Source organism: Crocuta crocuta, unplaced genomic scaffold (genome assembly GCF_008692635.1).
Source record: "Crocuta crocuta isolate KB4526 unplaced genomic scaffold, BGI_CrCroc_1.0 scaffold470, whole genome shotgun sequence".
Classification (NCBI taxonomy): Eukaryota; Metazoa; Chordata; class Mammalia; order Carnivora; family Hyaenidae; genus Crocuta; species Crocuta crocuta.
In genome coordinates, this window is record NW_027532412.1 from 75,682 (window position 1) to 96,198 (window position 20,517).

Below are 20,517 nucleotides of genomic sequence, written 5' to 3' on the forward strand. Positions count from 1 at the left end.
CCATATATATATATATATATATATATATATGTAAAAAATATATATATGTAAAAAAAATATATATGTAAAAAATATATATGTAAAATATATATATAAATATATATACATATATTCCATATAAAGTGTATATATATAAAATATATATATATATTTTAGCAAAAAGGTGATTTTATTAAAGCACTGGTGTGTGTGTGTGTGGGGGTGTCTCTATTCTGTTCCACTGGTCTATCTACCTGTGTTTATGCCAGTACCATTCTGATTGATTACTATAGCTCTGTAATGTGTTTTAAAGTCAGAAGGGGCAATATGGTGGAGATAGAGGGAGTTCTGTACTTCCCTCTGCATCTCTCAAACAAAGAAGGGCTGAAGCCAAAGGACACTGAACTGTAAGAGTATGGGAGGAAAAGAGACGGAGTCCACTAAGAAGACAGCCTCATAGGTGCGTGATTGCAAACTTGGAAAGATAAAAACAAGCTAGGACACAGAGGCAGGGAAGGGAGGGAGTTCCCTCTGTGGAGAGAGGAGGGGAAGAGAATGAGCAGCTGAAACTACAGATAGAACTGTCCCTGGAGAAGAGAAAAAACTTGGCCCTGGACAGAGAGGGATCCTATCATCCCATCTCTAACCACAGGGTGTTTGGAGGGAGATCCTATATCTAACTGCGGAGCTTTCTTTGGGCTGGGTGCACCAGTCCCAGTCTGCATCAGAAGGAACTGTTCCCCTACTCCCCCTACTTGATCCCCGGCTAGGAAGCGCCACCGCCTTCGGGATTACATTTCAGGCGGTACCATTAAAGCGCATGGACTAAGATCTGGAAATGAGGCTGGGCACGAGACATAGAACACGACCCACCTTGGCTATGTTTGCAGCAGGGATATCGGACCCAAAAGAGTGATTGCAATGCTTGGTTTGAGAAAGGACTGGGGGGCCGCCATTTTTCTTTCCACAACCACCAAGGCAGCGCCTCAGGGAGCGGCCCACGGGACCCACAGTGGAGGTGAGACCTGCCAACACCAAACCACGCCCATCCACACTGGAGAGCTGTTTTTTTGTTGTTTGTTTGTTTTTGTTTTGCTTTGTTTTGTTGATCAGAGCCCAGGGCAAGACCAGCATTGATTCACTGCCGTCATTAACTCTAGATCAATGCTTGCTTATCAGATATATTCTCCCTTAACTCATTCTTATCTCTTCCCTCCACTGGACTGGACAATCTGGTTATAGGTTTGCTTAAACAGTCACATTTAATCCACTCTCTTGATGCATGTTCTACACCTCCATCTTTACCTTCCTTTCTCTCTCTCTCTCTGAAATAATCAGATTATATAGTTTCTCTGGGTAACATTATCTTCATTTCTTTATCCTCACCCCCTACCATATTCTCCTTTTTCTCTCTCTAAATTAAGCCTTTTAGTTTGTTTCTCTGCATGGTCAATGTTCAATTTCTCTTTCTCCCCATCCCTGTCATTTCTCTCTTTGTATATGCTCTTCCATTAGCACTGCCTCCACCCTCCTCTTTATTTGTAGTTAGAATTTCTGGTATTACGCATTTAGACTGTTCTTTGTCTTTTGTTGTTTTTGTTTTAAACAAAACAAAACAAGTTTTTTGGTTTGCTTCTTTGTTTGATTTCTTTGTGCTTTTGTTCTCTGTTCGTCTGTTTTCCTTTCCAGGGCTACCTCAAAAAACAAGCCAAAGTATACATGGTGGAGAGTCCAAAATATCACTACAAGTAGGGAAATAAAATAACCAAAGGCACACCAAGAGAGACCAAGGGACACCATTAAAAGAACATTACCTGAATGGACAGGCTGTGGAAAGATAATGAACCTCTTTTAATGTAGCAGTACTCGCAGATGCAGAGTGCACAACAAGCTCTTAAAACTTACAAGAGACAGAAAGCTAGCCAAAATGACGAAATGGAAAAACTCTATTCCAGGAAGAAGTGACAGGTAAAGAATTGGTCAAAACAGATATAAGCAACATAACAGACCAAGAATTTAGAATAATAGTCATAAAATTAATCGCTGGGCTTGAAAAGTGCATGGAAGACATCAGAGAAGCTATTGCTACAAAGAATATGGGCCTTAAAAATAGCTGTAATGTGCAGGTCAGAGTGGCTAAAATGAACACATCAGGAGACTCTAGATGCTGGTGAGGATTTGGTGAAACAGGCCCCCTCCTACACTGTTGGTGGGAATGTAAACTGGTGCAGACACTCTGGAAAACAGTGTGGAGGTTCCTCAAAAAATTAACAATAGAACTCCCCTATGACCCAGCAATTGCACTCCTAGGGGTTTACTCAAGGGATACAGGAGTGCTAATGCACAGGGGCACATGTACCCCAATGTTCATAGCAGCACTCTCAACAATAGCCAAAACATGGAAAGAGCCTAAGTGTCCATCACCTGATGAATGGATCAAGATTTGGTATATTTATACAATGGACTACATGGCAATGAGAAAGAATGAAATCTGGCCATTTGTAGCAACATGGATGGAACTAGAGGGTGTTATGCTGAGCGAAATAAGTCAGGCAGAGAAGGGCAGCTACCATATGTTTGCACATATAGGTGGTTTAGGAGGAAGCTAATGGAGGACCATGAGGGAAAAGAAGGGGAAGAAGGGGAAAAATAGTTGGGGGAGAGGGAAGGAGGCAAACCACGTGAGACCCTTGAATGCTAAGAACAAACTGAGGGCTGATGGGGGTGAGGGAGAGGGGAAGGAGGGTGATGGGCATGGGAGAGGGTACTTGTTGGGATGAGGACTGGGTGTTATATGTAAACTAACTTGACAATAAACTATTAAGAAAAGATTAAAAAATAAAAAAAATTAAAAAAGAACTTACCAGGGCACCTGGGTGGCTCAGCCACTTAAGCATCCAAGTCTTGATTTTGGCTCAGATCATGATCTCACAATTCATGAGACTGAGCCCTGCGTTGAGCTCTGCGCTGTCTGCACAGAGTCTGCTTGGGATTCTTTGTCTCCCTCTCTTTCTGCCCCTCTTTTTCTCTCTCCCAAAATAAATAAACTTTTTAAAAAAGAATGAAGTTCTCAAACTCAATACCCAAAAAATAAATAACCCAGTGAAGAAAAGGTTAGAAGAATTGAACAGACACTTTTCCAAAGAAGACATCCAGATGGGTGACACATGAAAAGATGCTCAATATCACTCATCATCAGAGAAATACAAATCAAAATCACAGTGAGATACCACCTGACAACTGTAAGAATGGCTAAAATTAACAATTTATGAATCAACAGATGTTGGCTAAGATGCAGAGAAAGGGGAACCCTCTTACTGTTGGTCCGAATGCAAACTGGTGTAGCCAGTCTGGAGAACATTATGGAGTTTCCTCAAGAAGTTGAAAATAGGCATACCCTATGGCCCAGTGACTTCACTACTAGATATTTACCTAAAGAATACAAAAATATTGATTCAAGGTGCACATGCATCTCAATGTTTATAGCAGCACTATCAACAATAGCCAAATTACGGAAAGAGCCGAAGTGTTCATCAGCTGATTAATGGATAAACAAGATGTGGCGTGTGTGTGTGTGTGCGTGCGCGCGCGCACACACACACACACACAGGAATATTCCTCAGCCATCAAAAAGAGTGAAATCATGCCATTTGCAACAACATGGATGGAGCTAGAATGTATTACCAAGTGAAATAAGTCAGAGAAAGACAAATACCATACAATTGCAGTCAGATGTGAAATTTAAGAAATAAAACAGATGAACATATGAGAGGGGAGAAAAGTAAAAAGAGAGGGAAACAAACCTTAGAAAGAGACTGTTAATGACAGAGAACAAACTGAGGATTGACTGAGGGGGGTGGGTAGGCCATGAGTTAGATGGGCGATAGGTATTAAGGAGGGCACTTTTTGTAATGAGTACTGGGTGTTGTATGTAAGTGATGAATCAATGAATTCTACTCCTAAAACCAATATTGCATTGTATGTTAACTAACTAGAATTTAAATAAAAATTTGAAAAAAAAAAAATGAATACTCGCTGGAAATGGAAATGATGTTCTGATCTAAATAATTGTTTTTAAGTTTATTTATTTATTTGAGAGAGAGAGAGAGAGAGAGAAGAGAGGCAGAGAGAGAGGGAATCCCAAGCAGGCTCCTCACACTCAGTGCAGAATCTAACATGGGGCTCGAACCCATGAACCATGAGATCATGACCTGAGCCAAAATCAAGGACCTGACACTTAACCGACTGAGCCACCCAGGTGTTCCTGATCTAAATAATTTAAATTATATTTTCTTTAGACACCAAAGTTTGACAATTCACATTTTAATTTGCATTATCCATGCAAACAAACAGACTAGGCTTGAATAATCGAAATACCCAGAGCCATACATTAATATTTCTCCATTTCATTTACATCCTAACAAACAACCCCCCTCCTGGCACAAGTTTCTCCAATGAGTTTTCCCCAATGAGGGAGAGGGAGCAACAGCTTAATGGGTACCAAGTTTCATTTTGGGGTGATAGAAATGTTTTGGAACAAGGTATGGGTAATCGTGGTACAACATTGTTAATGTACTAAAAGCCCTGGTTTGGTCACTGTTAGCGTTGGGTCTGCCTGGGTGCCTCAGTAAGTTAAATGTCCAACTCTTGGTTCCAGCTCAGGTCATGATCTCAGGGTTTGTGAGTTTAAGTCCCCTGGTAGGCTCTGTACTGACAGCACAGAACCTGCTTGGGACTCTCTCCCTCTCTTTCTAACCCTCCTTTCTCTCTCTCTCAAAATAAATAAATAAACTTAAATAGAAGGAAGGAAGGAAGGAAGGAAGGAAGAAAAGAGAAGAGGGAAACCTACCAAGACATGGGGACTTACAGATTTGGTGACTCATGGGTTTTTCTTATTCTTCAATCATTTAAATCAAGGGTTATACTGTTTTCCTTTATAACTACTCAATATCCTTCATACCTGTAATTATGTTTTTTTTTTTTTTAAGTAGGCTTCATGCCCAGTGCAGAGCCCAATGTGGGACTTGAACCCATGACCCTGAGATGAAGACCTGAGCTGAGATTGAGAGTTGAACTGAGAGTTGAATTGACTGAGCCACCCAGGCACCCCAAATTATGTCTTATTTTTACTCCTTATGTTTTTCCATTTGTAATTATACTGGCCAAATATTTTTCTACTTTAATTTTTGATTAGGGAACAACAAGCTTTGTATGTTTTTAAGTTAAGGTTAAGTTAAGTTATGGTTAAGTTTCTTATAATCTTTTGGTTTCTGCATTGTGGTCAATGTCACATATATGACTTCTGCTTTTTCAAATTCATTTTTGACATCAAGTATCTGACTTCTGAATTTTCATGATGTTTAAAAAATTTTTTAATATAGTTTAATTTTAGTTAGTTAATATACAGTACAATATTGGTTTCCGGAGTAGTATTCAATGATTCATCACTTACACATAACACGCAGTGCTCATCATAACAAGTGTCCTCCTTAAAATCTGTAAAGAACTTATCAAACTCAACACCCAAAAAACAAACAACCCAATTAAGAAATGGCCCAAAGACATGAATAGACACATTTCCAAAGACATCCAGCTACCACACACTGACATGAAAAGATGCTCAACATCACTCATCATCAGGGAAATACCTATCAAAACGACATTGAGATACCACCTCATACTGGTCAGAGTGGCTAAAATTAACAACTCAGGAAACAACAGATGTTGGCAAGGATGTAGAGAAAGGAGAACCATCTTGCACTGTTGGTGGGAATGCAAACTGGTGAGGCCACTCTAGAAAAGTGTGGAGGTTCATCAAAAAATTAAAAATAGAACTACTCTAGGACTCAGCGATAGTACTATTAGGTATTTACCCAAAGGATACAAAAATACAGATTCAAAGGAGTATACACACTGTAGGAAACAGAACACCACAATGAACATAGGCACATATTCATTCAGGCTCCAAGATCTCTGACAAAACTGGAGATTGCAGGGTTAAAAATAACCCGACAGGACTTGAGTGGACTTGAGTGAAATGCCCTTGGCAATGTGGCCTGTTCTTTAGTACACAGATAGGGATGTTTTGCCTAAGGGAAGGCAGGAGTAAATAGCAGTGTGTTCACTTCCCTCTTTGTGTTTCATCCTGCCAAAAAGACTCCAATTTTATCATTTTTCTGCTGAGACCACTCCTGCACGGTGTTTACCAGATGTACACTGTTGCCATACTTCACTAGGTTCTTGTAGTTAATCATTGTTGATTCATATCTCTGTGAAAGTATATATGATGATGCAAAATAAAGCTCTGGACCTTGGGCTGTTGGCTCGGGGTCCTCTGTGCCTCGTTATACTGTCATCTCTTTTTCTCAGTTTCTTCGTCACCCTGGATCCCCAATCCATTGAGGCTGACAACACACCCCAATGTTTATAGCACATTATCAACAATAGCCAAACTATGGAGAGATCCAAAATGTCTATTGACTGATGAATGGATAAAGATGTGGTATATATGCACAATGAAATATTAGTCATCAAAAAGAGTGAAATCATGCCATTTGCAACAACATGGATGGAGCTAGAATATATTATGCTAAACAAAATAAGTCAATCAGATAAAGACAAATACCATATGATTTCACTCATTTGTGGAATTTAAGAAACAAAACAGGTAAACATATGGGAAAGTGGGAGGGAAAGAGAAGAGGGAAATAAACAGTAAGAGACTCATAAAGAGAACAAACTGAGGTTGATGGAAGGAGGTGGGTGGCAGATAGGCCAGATATTTTCTTTAACAAGTTATTATCTAAGGGCACATGTGCGGCTCAGTTGGTTAAGCATCCAATTTTTGGTTTCAGCTCACGTCATGACCTCACAGTCTCCTGAGTTTGAGCCCCACATCATGTTCTATGCTGACAACACGGAGCCTACTTGGGATTCTCTCTCTCCCTCTCTCTCTGTCCCTCCCCCATTCACACTGTCTCTCTAAAAATAAATAAAATAAAAAAATTATTATCTAAAGATGTGTATATCCAAATGAACACAAGTATGTTGTTAATATAATTATTTAATTTTCTGTCACTTTATTTTTCCTTGTTTAATACTGTCTTTTTTTATTTTTATTTTCAAAATTATATATATGGTTGTGAAAAAACCTATAAATTTAATTTTTTTACTACTAACATTAAATTTATATGAGATATGCTAAAAAAATCACATGATTAGAAGATCCTGAGACGATGACAGAATATAAAGCACCATGAATCTGTCTTCCCACCTAGATAATATGTGCACTGGCAGAATCTGTCTGATGTAACTATTTTGGAACTCTGGAGTCTATTGAAGGCCTGCAACTTACAGGGAAAGGAGGAAGGTGAATTATGGTGATTAATTTTAATCAATTTCACATCTTAGAACAATAGCAGCTACCTAACCCCCCCCCCAGCCCCATGGCAGGTACCCATGTGTTCTGAAACAACTTCCACACAGCTTGTGGGAGCCAGGGTGGGCAAAAAGGACCACATCCTCCAAATATCAGGGATGTGTGTTCTGAACACTGATTGCTGCTTTTGATCACAGAGGTGCAGGCAAGAAGTGGGCAGCCATTGTTTTTACACTTCCCCCATTGTTTCAAGACCCTCCTCTTCCTCCTCCTGAAAAGCCTCTTTTCTTCTTCCTCATTTTCCTTTTTGGGATCCACTCATTAAAGACTAGAATACTGAAAAGACACTGCATATACAGGGAAAATTAGAAAGTGGCCATGAAAACTGAGGGAAAGGCTCGGAAAAGTCCTGAGAGATCTTAAATTTGCATCTCAAATTCTTGACACTGAGACAACCTTTAACAATCAGAAAAACAAAAACAATAACAACAACATAAAAAAAACTTCTGGGGGAGAGGAAGAATCTGATTTCCAGAGATACCATATTATTAGATTCATTTTTCCAGTTTTTAACAAAAAAATCACAAGGCACACAAAGAAACAGGCAAGAATGGTGCATTGAAAGAATAAAAAGAAAGATAAATCAATAGAATCTGTACCTGAAAAAAAGATCTGATGACAGATCTATTAAAAAGAAAAGAAGATGTTCAAAGAACTTGAAGAGGATGTGAAGAAAGCCAAGAGAATAACATATAAACAAAATGTGAATATTGATAGAAAACCTAAAAAGAAACCAAAAAGAAATTCTGGAGCTGAAAAGTACCATAACTACAGAGATTCAAATGGAGATTTGAGCAGGCATAATAGAGAACCAGTGGATTTGAATTTAGGACACTGGAAATTACAGAGAGGAACAGAAAGAAAAAAGACTGAAGAAAAGTGAATAGATCCTTAGGCACCTGTTGGACATCATCAAGTAGACCAACATACACATCGTGGGAGACCCAGGAAGAAATGAGAGAGAGGGGTAGAGAGCATATTTGAAGAAATAATGGCTAAAACCTTCCTAAAGTTAGTGAAAGACATGAGTATAAACATGTAAAATAGGTCAATGACATACAAAGATCAATGGAACAGAATAAAGAACCCAGAAGTAAGCCCACCATTAGATGGTCAATTAATCTTCAACAAAGGAGACAAGAATGGCAATGGGGAAAAGACAGCCTCTTCAACAAATGATGCTGGGAAAACTCGACAGCTACATGCAAAGGAATGAAACTGGACCACTTTCTTACACCAGACACAAAAATAAACTCAAAATGGATTAAGGACCTAAATATGAAACCTGAAACCATAAAAACTCTAGAAAAGAACACAAGCAGTAATTTCTCTGATATTGGCCATAACAACATCTTTCTAGATATGTCTCATGACACATGGGAAACAAAAGCAAACATAAACCATTTGGAGTGCATCAAAATAAAAAGTTTATGCACAGCAACACAAACAATCAACAAAACTAAAGTACAACCTACTGAATAAGAGAAGATATTTGCAAATAAAGTCCATTAAAGGGTTAGTACCCAAAATTTATAAAGAACTTCTACAATGTAACACCAAAATAAAATAATAATAATAATAATAATACAATTAAAATGGGCAGAAGACATGAACAGACATTTCTCCAAAGAAGACATACATATGGCCAACAGACACTGGAAAAGATGCTCAACATTGCTCATTATCAGGGAAATGAAAACCAAAACTATAATTAGATACCACCTCACATCTGTCAGAATGGCTAAAATCTAAAACTCAAGAAACAACAAGTGTTGGAGAGAATGTGGAGAAAAAGGAACACTGGTGTACTGTTGGCGGGGATTCAAACTGGTACGGCCACTCTGGAAAACAGTTCCTCAAAAAGTTAAAAATATGGATGCCTGGGTAGCAGTCAGTTAAGTATCTGACTCTTGGTTTTGGCTCAGGTCATATCTCACAGTTGGTGGGATCAAACCCTGCATCAGACTTCTTGCTGACAGCACAGAGCCTGCTTGGGATTTTCTCCCTCTCTCTCTGCCCCTCCTCCACTCATGCACTCTCTCTCTCAAAATAAATAAATGTTTAAAAATGAATAGAAGGGAGAAATAGAAAGTTCTACAATAGTCTCTGTAGATTTCAATACCATATTCTGAATAAAGGGTAAGACAACCAGACAGTAGATAAGGATAGAGGACTTAACACAATAAACTAATTAGATCTAATGGACATATACAGAATATTCTACTCAACAATAGCACATACATTCTTCTTAAGTGTACATGGGATATTTTCCAGAGAAGACTACATGTCATACTACAAGTTAGCACTTAAAAGATTTTAAGATAGGTATAATACAAATTATTTTCTCAGATCATAGTGGATAAAGTTGGAAATCAACTGCAGAAGTAAAACTGGAAAATTCACAAATTTGTAGAAATTAAACAACACACTCTTAAAGAACCAAAACATCAAGGAAGAAATCAGAACAAAAATTACAAAATACTTAGAGGCAAATATAAACAAAACACAACATACCAAAACTAATGAGATGCAGGAAAAGCAATGCTAAAGGGGAAATGTAAACTTTAAATGCTTATATATAAAAAGAAAAAAAAAAAAGAAAGAGTTCAAGTCAACAATTTTGCTTTGCTTTACAACTTGAAGAGTTAGAAGAGGAACAACAAATTAAATTCCCAGGTAGCAGAAGGAATGAAAAACTAAAGATTAGTGGAAAGATAAATGAAATAGAGAATATAAATACAATAGAGAAAATCAATAAAGACAAAAATCAGTGCTTCAGAGATCAACAAAATTGATAAATCTTTAGGTAGACAGACTAAGAAAAAAAGACAAAAAGACTCAAGCTGCCTAAATAAGAAATAAAGTGTGGGGGTACCTAGACAGCTCAGTTGGTTAAGGACCCAAATCCTGATTTCAGCTCAGGTCATAATCTCATGGCTGTGAGATGGAGCCCCACGTTGGGCTCTACACTGGATGTGGAGCATGCCTTAGGTTCCTTCTCTCCCTGTCCCTTTGCCCCTCCCCTCCTTGTACTCTCACAAAGAAAGAAAGAAAGAAAGAAAGAAAGAAAGAAAGAAAGAAAGAAAGAAAGAAAGAAAAGTAATAAATGAAAGTGTGGGTATTACTACTGTTTGTACAGAATTAAAATGATTATAAGTACTATAAACAACTGTATGACAATAAATTGAATAACCTAGATGAAGTGAGCAAATTCCTAGAAACACAAAACCTAAGACTAAATCATGATGAAGTAGAAAATTTAACTAAACATAACTGATAAGAAGATCGAATCAATCATTTAAAATCTCGTCATAAAGAAAAGCCCTGGACCTGATGGCTTCATTGGTGAATTCTACTAAACATTAAAGAAGGACTAATACCAATGCTGCTCACTCTTGTCAAAAACAAATTAGAGAGGAAAGAACACTTTCTAACTCATTCTGAGAGACCCTGATAACAAAGCCTAGTAAAGACACTACAAGAAAGCTACAGATCAAGGTCTCTTTAGACATTAATGCAAAAGTCCTCAACAAAATACTAACAAATGTAATTCAACAGCATATTAAGAGAATTATAGGTCATGGCCAAGTGGAATTTCCTGGAATTCAAGGGTGTTTCAACACAAGAAACTTAATCAATGTAATACACCACATTAACAGAATGAAGGGAAAAAGCCTACATGATCATCATCGTAATTGATGCAGAAAAAGCATTTGACTAATTTCAACACCTTTCATGATAAAAAACTAAAAACACTCAATAATTAGGTATAAAAGGAAACTACTTCTACATAAGAAAAGCCATATATGGAAAAAACACAGCAAACATACTCAATGGTGAAAGTCTGAAAGCTTTTTGTCTACGATCAGAACCAAGGCAAGACTATTCACTCTTACTACTTCTATTAAACATAATTCTGGAAGCTCTATGCAGAGAAATTATCCTTGAAAAATAAATTAAAGACATCATAATTAGAAAAAAAGAAATTCACATATGTATGATCTTGTAAGTAGAAACCCCAACGATTCCACAAAAATATTGTTAGAATAAATGAATCCAGAAAAGTAACAGGATACAAAACCAACACACAAAAATTAGTTGCATTTCTATATGCTAATAATGAACAATCTGAAACATAAATTATGAAAACAATTCTACTTATAATACCATCTGAAAGAATAAAATACTTAGAAATTAACTTAACCAAGGAGGTGAAAGATTTGTAAAATGAAAACTGCAAGACATTGTCGTAAAAAATTAAAAACATAAATACATGGAAACACATCCCATCTTGAATTAAAGACTTAGTATTGTTAAGATGTCCATGTTCTAAAATTATCTACAGACTACATGGCAAGGAGAAAGAATGAAATCTGGCCATGTGTAGCAACATGGATGGAACTTGAAGGTGTTATGCTGAGTGAAATAAGTCCGGCAGAGAAGGACAGATACCCTATCTCTGCACGTCTAGGAGGATTAGGAGGAACTTAATGGAGGACTCTGGGGGAGAAGAAGGGGAAAAATAGTGGAGGGAGAGGGAGGGAGGCAAACCATGAGAGACTCTTGAATGCCAAGAACAAACTGAAGGCTGATGGGGGTGGGGGAAGGGGAAGCGAGGTGATGGGCATGGAGGAGGGCACTTGTGGGGATGAGCATTGGGTATTATATGGAAACCAACTTGACAATAAACTATTTAAAAAAATCCTGAGAACTGAGGGTTGATGGGGGAGAGGGAGAGGGGAAAACAGGTGATGGGCATGAAGGAGGGCACTTGACAATAAGGTATAAAAGAAAAAAAACAACAACAGGGAGAGGTGTGCAGCAGAGACAAAAATGGAGTCCACTACAACCAACTCTCATATTTATTCCAAATGACATTGAGTGTGACACACCCTTATGTTCTTTCTTAACTGTATTAATAAATGGTTTGGAGTCCAAAAAATAAAAAATCTACAGATTCAATGCAATCCCATCAAAATCCCAATATATTTTTTGGAAATAGAAAAATTCACTCACGTTCATAAAAACTCAATGAATAGCCAAAACAATCTTGAAAACAAAAATCCAAGCTGGAAGATTCACATTTCCTGATTTCAAATTTTACTACAAAGCTACAGTAATACAGTTTGGTACTGACATAAAAACAGATATGTAGCACAACTAAACAGAATAGAGTATCTAGAGTATCCAGAAATAATAGTCAAATTATTTTGGACAAGGCTACTCAATAGGAAAAGTACAGTCATTTCAACAAATGGTATCTGGGAAAACTGGGTATCCATTTGCAAAAGAATGAACTTGGAGCCTTATCTTATCCCCAATACAAATAACTGAAAATGAATCAAAGAACTAAATATAACAACTAAAACTATAAAACTTTTAAAATAAAACATAGGGAGTAACCTTCATGACATGGGAACTGGCAATGACTTCTTGAATATGACATCAAAAGTACAGGCAATGATTTTTAAAAAGTAGATAAGTTGTACTACATCAAAATTTAAAAATTTTATACATCAGAAACACTATCAATGGAGTGAAAAGGCAATGGGAGAAATATTTGCAAATCATAGAGCTGATAAGTCATATATATCCAGAATATATTAATAACTCTTACAACTCAACAACAAAAATAGCGCAATTTAAGAAATGAGCAGAGAACTTGGTTGATATTTCTCAAAAAAAGATCTATGAATGGCCAACAAACACATGAAAAGATCCTCAACATCACTAATCATTAGGGAAATGCAAGTCAAAATCACAAGGAAGTACTATTTTATATCCTTTAGGATGGCTATGATTTAAAAAAATAAAAAGAAAAAAAGAACAGAATATAATTGTGGGGTATAGGCTTAGGAATCTCCTGGGCTTATACCAATGGGTTAACAAGGCACAGAGAAATAAAAAGCCATAGGATGCTCTCATCTAAGTTTGGGTAAACATGACTGGCACTCCGAGAATAGGATGGTGCAAAGGCACTCCGAGAACAGGGTGGTACATTAGCACCCCAAGAATAGGACAGTGCAAAAGCACACCAAGAATAGGGGGGGTGCTAAACCACAAAGATAGAGAGGGATAGGCAAAGGTCCAAGATAGGAACGGGTGCAAAGGCTCCCAATACAAAGGTATATGAAGTAAGCGAGATTAGGCATGCAGGGCAAAAGTGGCCCCCAATTTAGTACTATAGCAGAGAAGCTGCTTTCACAAAATAGGACCAGGTTAGGCAAAACAAGTAAATTGAACTACAGACCACCAAGATGCAGGCAAAGCAGCCCAAAGCAGGGATGGTTAACAAAAGAAAAGGTGTCTTGTTAACCCTGAGGTTATTTCCCCTATCTATCTTTTCCCCTAGGCTAGCTAAGACAAACAGACACGGTGCCTCTTACCTGCTGTTAAAAACCATCTGCCCAACTGCCAGGCACTTGGATTTTGTTTCATATTGACCCAAACCCCAGACATTGTATCTTCAAAACCCCTCTTTCCCTCATGCCCGTAAGTTAATGTTCACAGTTTGTCTCTTTGTGTATGCCCATCATGTTTGCAAGCCTTCTGATCTTAATAAATATGGGGCAAGGACCCTTATTCAGGGCTCTTGTCTTTTCCCAGACATTAGCCATCTCTCTCTCCTATTTTTTAATCCTGTGTCCCGCTCTCTTGCTAAGACAAGAGAGAACTTTAGACCCAGAGTCTACGACATAGAATAAATGCTGGTGAGTATATGGAGAAATTGGAACCCTTGTGGATTGCTTGTGGAAATCTAAGATTCATGCAGCTGATATAGAAGACAGTTAATGGGAAGTAGTTCTCAAAAAATTAAACATAGAAATTCCATATGATCCACCAATGGCTCCTTTGGATATATATCTAAAAGAGTAGGTATGAAAGCAGGGTCTCAAAAAGTTATTTTTACACCCATGTCTATACCAGCATTATTCACAATAGCCAAAAGTTGTAAGTAACCCAAAGGTCCATTGATGGATGAATGCATAAATAAAATGTGGTGTATACATACAATGGAATATCATTTAGCCTTAAAAAGGAAGGAAATTTTGATTCAGGCTACTACATAAACACTGAGAACATTAAGTAAACTAAGCCAGTCACAAAAGATCAAATACCGGATGATTTCACTTATATGAGGTACTCATGAGACAAAAAAGTAGAATAATGGTTGCCTAGAGCTGGTGGGATGTAGGAATGGGAAGCTATTATTTATTGAGTAGAGTTTCATTTAGGAAAGATCAAAACATTTTGTAAGTGGGGTGCCTGGGTGGCTCAGTTGGTTAAGCGTGCGACTTTGGCTTAGGTCATGATCTCACGGTTCATGGGTTCGAGCCCCACGTCGGGCTCTGTGCTGACAGCTAGCTCTGAGCCTGAAAACTGTTTCAGATTCTGTATCTCCCTCTCTCTCTGACCCTCCCCTGCTCACACTCTCTCTCTCAGAAATCAATTTTTTAAAAAATTATTTAAAGAAATTTTTTGTAAGGGCCCCTGGGTGTTCAGTCTGTTAAGCATCTGACTCTTGAATTTGGCTCAGGTCATTATCTCATGGTTTGTGAGTTCAAAGCCGACATCGGGCTCTGCATTGACAGTTTAAAGCCTGCTTGGGATTCTCTCTCCAACTTTCTCTGCCCATCCCTCCCCCCTTAGTCTCTTCCGCCCAAAATAAATAAGTAAACTTTATTTAAAAGAAAACCTTTAGGGTTCCTGGGTGGATCAGTCAATCATCTGACTTTGGCTCAGGTCATGATCTCATGGTTCATGAATTCAAGCCCCACATCAGGTTCTCTGCTGTCAGCACAGATCCTGCTTTGATTCTCTGTCCCCCTTTCTCTCTACCCCTCCCCAGTTCTGTCTCAAAAATAAACAAAAGTTTTAGAAAAGGATGGAGGAATATGTTGCTGAACAATGTGAATGTACTTAATACCACAGAACTTTATTCCAAAAATGTTTAAAATGGTAAGTTTCATTATATATATGTTAATTAAAAAGTTATTTTCATCTTACATGATGAATGTTTTTTTAAGATCTTAGACTGAGCCCTGGGGATTCAGTAATTAAAGTCTGACCTCTTTGCTCATGGAACAAGTAAACAAGTAGATCAATTACACAGTTAAATGCTGTGGTGGGGGAGGGTCACCTAACCTCCAGTCTATACTAATGAGGTACAGTCAGGAAAGACTCCCATAGCTACCGCAGTCCAGGTTCATATTTGGAGGAGAAGGTGGTCAACTGACAGGATGAAGAGAAAAAGAAGTATCTCTAGCGGTGGGTATCAGCTATGGGCACCACAGACAAGAATTGAAATAGTAAAGTGCCAAGAAAGTCAGTGTGGTTGCAGACTCAAGGCCTGAGAAGTGAGGACAGTGGAAAGAGTTGCCAGATAAAGATGGTGATATTGAGCAGGAGCATAAAATGTTTTTTAAATCAGGTTAGGGTTTGGGTCATATCATCACTGAGTTTTCAGTGGCAGGTGACAGCTCATTTGGTTTACAGTCTATATTGGGAAGCAGATGGGTAAACACATACTAGAAGTTTAATACAAAACTTGAGAGCAAGTTCTTATAAATCACAATGGTCTGGCACAGGAGGGTACTGTGCTTATATGTTTCTTAGACTTTTCTCCCATCTATATACTCTAGCCTCTGAAGGCTAAGAAAACTGGAAAAGTTTAGCTTTTCTCAACTCCCACTTTTTTAAGCCCTCTCCTTCTGTACTCTCCAGTTTGCTCCATTTCTCCCCACATCAGGTAAGGTCGAAGAAGAAAAGATGAAATGGATCTAGTCATCACACCCTGGTCTGGATTGAAGGGGACTGGCGAAGCTACCATTAATTCATTTAAATATATATACCTATTGAGGACCTACTATATGCTTTGAAGAGTGCTAGTCTCTGAGGATACAATGGTAAGTGAAACTGACATAGGTCTCTTCCCTCATAGGTTTGATTATCCAAAGGGAGAGAAATATAATCATAAATCACCCTGTATGGCTATAAAGAGGTACATACATCCCCACTTTCACTTTCCATGGTTTCAGTTACCCATAGTCAACCAAGTTACCCATGATCAACCACAGTCTAAAAGCAGGAGATTCTCCCTCTAATGTATTATCAGGTCAAAAGTAGCCTAAGTGTACATCACAACAGGGGCGCCTGGGTGGCTTAGTTGGTTAAGCGTCCGACTTTTGCTTAGGTCATGATCTCACGGTTCGTGGGTTCGAGCCCCGTATCGGGCTCTGTGCTGACTGCCAGCTCAGGGCCTGGAGCCTGTTTCAGAGTCTGTGTCTCCCTCTCTCTCTGACCCTTCCCTGCTCACGCTGTCTGTCTCCCTTGCCTAGAAATAAATAAAACATTAAAAAAAATTTTAAAAAAAAGTGTACATCACAACACCTATATCTTTCACCTCACTTCATCACATGGCCATTTTATTATCTCATATTATCACAAGAAGGGTGAGTAAGGTACAGTAAGAGACCTTGAAAGAAAGAGAGAGACTACATTTATGTAACTTCTTTAACAGCATAGTGTTATACTTATTCTATTTTATTATTAGCTATTGTTGTTAATCTCTTACTGTGCTTATAAATTAAGCTTTATCATAGGTATGTATGTATAGGAAAAAACATAGTGTATATATGGTTTAGTACTATCCACGATTTTAGGCATCCACCGGGGGTCTTGGAACCTATATTCATGGATAAGAGGAAACTAACTGTACCTGCAAAAGGGTTGCTGCTTCCTCCTAGTAGAGGAATAAAACCTGAGATTCTAGGACAGACACTGGACTTGAGAGATAATACAAATTGCTCACCAGAAGGAGCTGTGTGCAACACATGGAGACCTCTGAATGAAAAGCCCTGGACACCTGATGCGCTGAGGGAAAGGAATGAGGCTATAGATATGCAGGACCTGACTTACCACAGACAGTGGAACCTCCTCTCTTTTCAAGGGTATTGATGTTTCAAAGTGAAGAATGACAAACCTTGCCGGTCTCTGGGACACACTGGCATTTTGCTGTCTACAGGATTTTAGCCACAGAGGTAAAAGAGTCAAATTCTGTTTTTCACAATCAGACAAATAAATGTTTGACTTAGATCCGATCAACCAACAATAACAAAATAAGAGGAAAAGCTAGTAAAAGATAACCTAGGTTAAGGATTTAATATATCCTTAAATAATCAATTTTAATGATTAAGAAAATATACAGAATTGGAATTAACCTAAAGAAATCAATAAAATTAACCTAAAAAATTAATCTAAAGAATCAAATGAATAGCAGTCTTAGTACTGCAACTCCATGCTTTAAGACAACAATTCTGTATTTACTATGGAAAGACTAACACTTTCTTTTACTTCTGTCGTCCCCTGAATGATTTAGTATAGGAAGCACAGGACTGTAGAATTCCAAATATATGTAAACCTTGGGAGAAGTGTGTGTGTGTGCAGAGAGCATACATGTGTGTGAGTACACACATCTAAATAATAGCTATCACTATTCTGATAATACTTTGTTAGCACACTGGATTTAGTAAGGTGAAGGTCCCTGGTAACTTGGCAAGAGTAGTTTCAGTATAGTACTGTGACTGAGAGGCTGACTGGAATGGATTCAAAAGATGGGAAAATTTTGATGCATTAGGAAGGAACTGATGAAAAGATTTCCCTAGGTAGGGGTGAGGATGTAAGGAACAACTGAAAAGGCTAGCCACATAAAGCAATAAGGATGGTCCATTTAAGGATATCAAGCAAAGTTGATGCATACAACTGATGATAGCTAGATGTAGTGGGAACCTGTAATTCTCTTCCAGTTGCTTTTATTTTATTCCTATCAACCTAGCAATGCCCCATTCTGAGGAAATGTTCAACCAGAAGGCAAACCTCTCTTCTGAGGTCATAGAATTTAATGAACTTGTATACAGGAGGTAAGTGGGAAGGGCCTAACAGTTTCCTGAAGGTAAGAAAGGCCAGAACCAATGCTGAGCAGCAGCAGTGGCACTTACTAACCACAGTGTAGAATGCAGAAGAAGCAATGTTAGTTTAGTTTCCACTTTGTGTGTTACTACATCAAGTCTCACAATTACCCACCTTTTACTTAGAACTTGGAGCCTGCAAATAATACCTCTAGTTACTAGTATTAAATTTGTCAAGCTGACCAACTTTAAGTACTGTACCTGAAGCCCACCTATAAGGAGCCTGTATATCTATCTTAAAATGCTACAGGAAAACTCAATGGTTCACAAATATTAACTGCAACATCCTAAAGCCTTGAGACATTAAAGGGAGACACCTCCCTTTAAGTAGCAAAGTTGGACACGTCATGGAATACCTTTAGACTACTTGTCAGGAAGAGAAACCAGTCAAATATCCCAGCCTATTTAAAGGATTATACAGATTATCATATGTCCTCCGAGTTTGGATTTGGATTTGTGACTAAGTCAACAAACTCTATATGAACATCAGAAAAAAAAAGCACACAGACACAGACACACACCAGAAAAAGAAAGCGCGCGCGCACACACACACACACACACACACACACACTGCTGCAATCCTCTAAGCTTCATGTACTCATAAGCCATTTTATATTTAATTTATTCTGACATCTCAGACATCTAAAAAAGGTTAACTCCAATTAATGTAATTCTAACTTTAGCTGATTGTTAATCTAAATGACCAAAATTGTTAGACTTGCCCTGCACATCAGCAGGGTAACCAAAGAGTCATGTTTTTGAAGAATAAATATCTTTATTTTCAACAGTAGCAAAGAGAGATTAACTATAAAATGCAAAACAAACAGAAACTGTAGTATACCAGTGCAGAAAAAAAAACTATTAACATAAAGGTAAGAAAACTGATCTAATTCAACTGAACACCAGCAGCCCAACTGTTAATCATGTATCTCAAGGGTGGGCAAATTTTATCTATAAAGTGCCAGACAGTAAATATCTTAGGCTGTGCAGGCCATATGGTCTCATGCATAACTACTCAGCTCTGTTTGCAGGGCAAAAGCAGCAAAAGACTATATATAAATGAGTAAGTGTGGTTGTGTCCCAATAAAACCATTTATGGACACTAAAATTTGCATTTTATATAATTCTCACGTGTCATGAATACTCACTCCTCTTTTGATTTCTTCCAATCACTTTTAGAAATGTAAAAAAAAAAAAAAAACCCACAACACAAACAAACCCACAACTCTTTGATCAGAGATCCAACAAAATTCTGATGGCAGACATGGCCCGCAGCTCTATCCTATCTGACAGACAATTTCTGGTCACTAATGATGACCATATACCTACATTTCGGTAAAGTTACCCGACAGAGACAATTTAGAAGATTTGAGATTAATTGCAACCTCTTTGTTCTGCTAAGAGTAGAAAGCAGCTGTCACTGCCCTTTTGGAGGTTAACAGACTGTTTAAATCCCTCAACCCCTTGACATACCTGAAAACTGTCCCATTTATGAAGTACCCAAAAACCTGGAAATGCAACGGGAAAAGCAATCAAAGTGGACAAAACATCAGACACTACAGAGCTCTTGGTCTCTCAGGTACAGCCATCAGAGGTCTCAAGGAATCCAAACCACAACTTTCAAAAATGTACTGGTGAGAGCTCCAGTTCTAACACGGCTACTGGATTCTAGAAGGGTAAATATCACCCCTTTGCGCCCCACTGGCATTCCTGCTACCGACGTGACTGCTCCGGTAACCGCAGACTCAGGGTCCTAGACACACGCACTCAAACCCAACTTACGGTTAGCAAACCACCAGCCATGTTTCGGAGTCGCCGGCAGCTCCCCATACGATAACCTCCCACCTTGTGTAAACGGAAAAGCCACTGCGTCTCGGACCCCTTCCCAGGCGCCACGTGGCACAGAAAACCTCCCCAAGGCAGTTATGATATTCTCCTCACGCCAAAGGGGCAACACGAAAAGAGAGATAAGCAGAAAGAGGGTACAAAGAAAACTGCGCCACTAATCATCCACACTCAAAACTATTCAGATAAATACTCGCCCACAGACAACACCCGCTTCAGTCGCTACCTACAGACCCCGATTCCGGAGTCTCGTGGTATCTCGCTGGCTCAAACACACCACTATTGAGA

The 20,517-nt window shown here is 38.4% G+C and overlaps 1 pseudogene across 1 annotated transcript in view; it reads right to left on the bottom strand.

Annotated features, from left to right (window-relative positions):
• The window catches only part of LOC144243809 (vasoactive intestinal polypeptide receptor 1-like), an 85,262-nt pseudogene extending 64,799 nt beyond the window's left edge, over nucleotides 1–20,463 (bottom strand). The window contains exon 1 of the transcript XR_013338786.1: nucleotides 20,167–20,463. The product of XR_013338786.1 is annotated as a vasoactive intestinal polypeptide receptor 1-like (transcript). The remainder of the gene's footprint in view (nucleotides 1–20,166) is intronic.
• Between the last annotated feature and the right edge of the window lie 54 nt (nucleotides 20,464–20,517).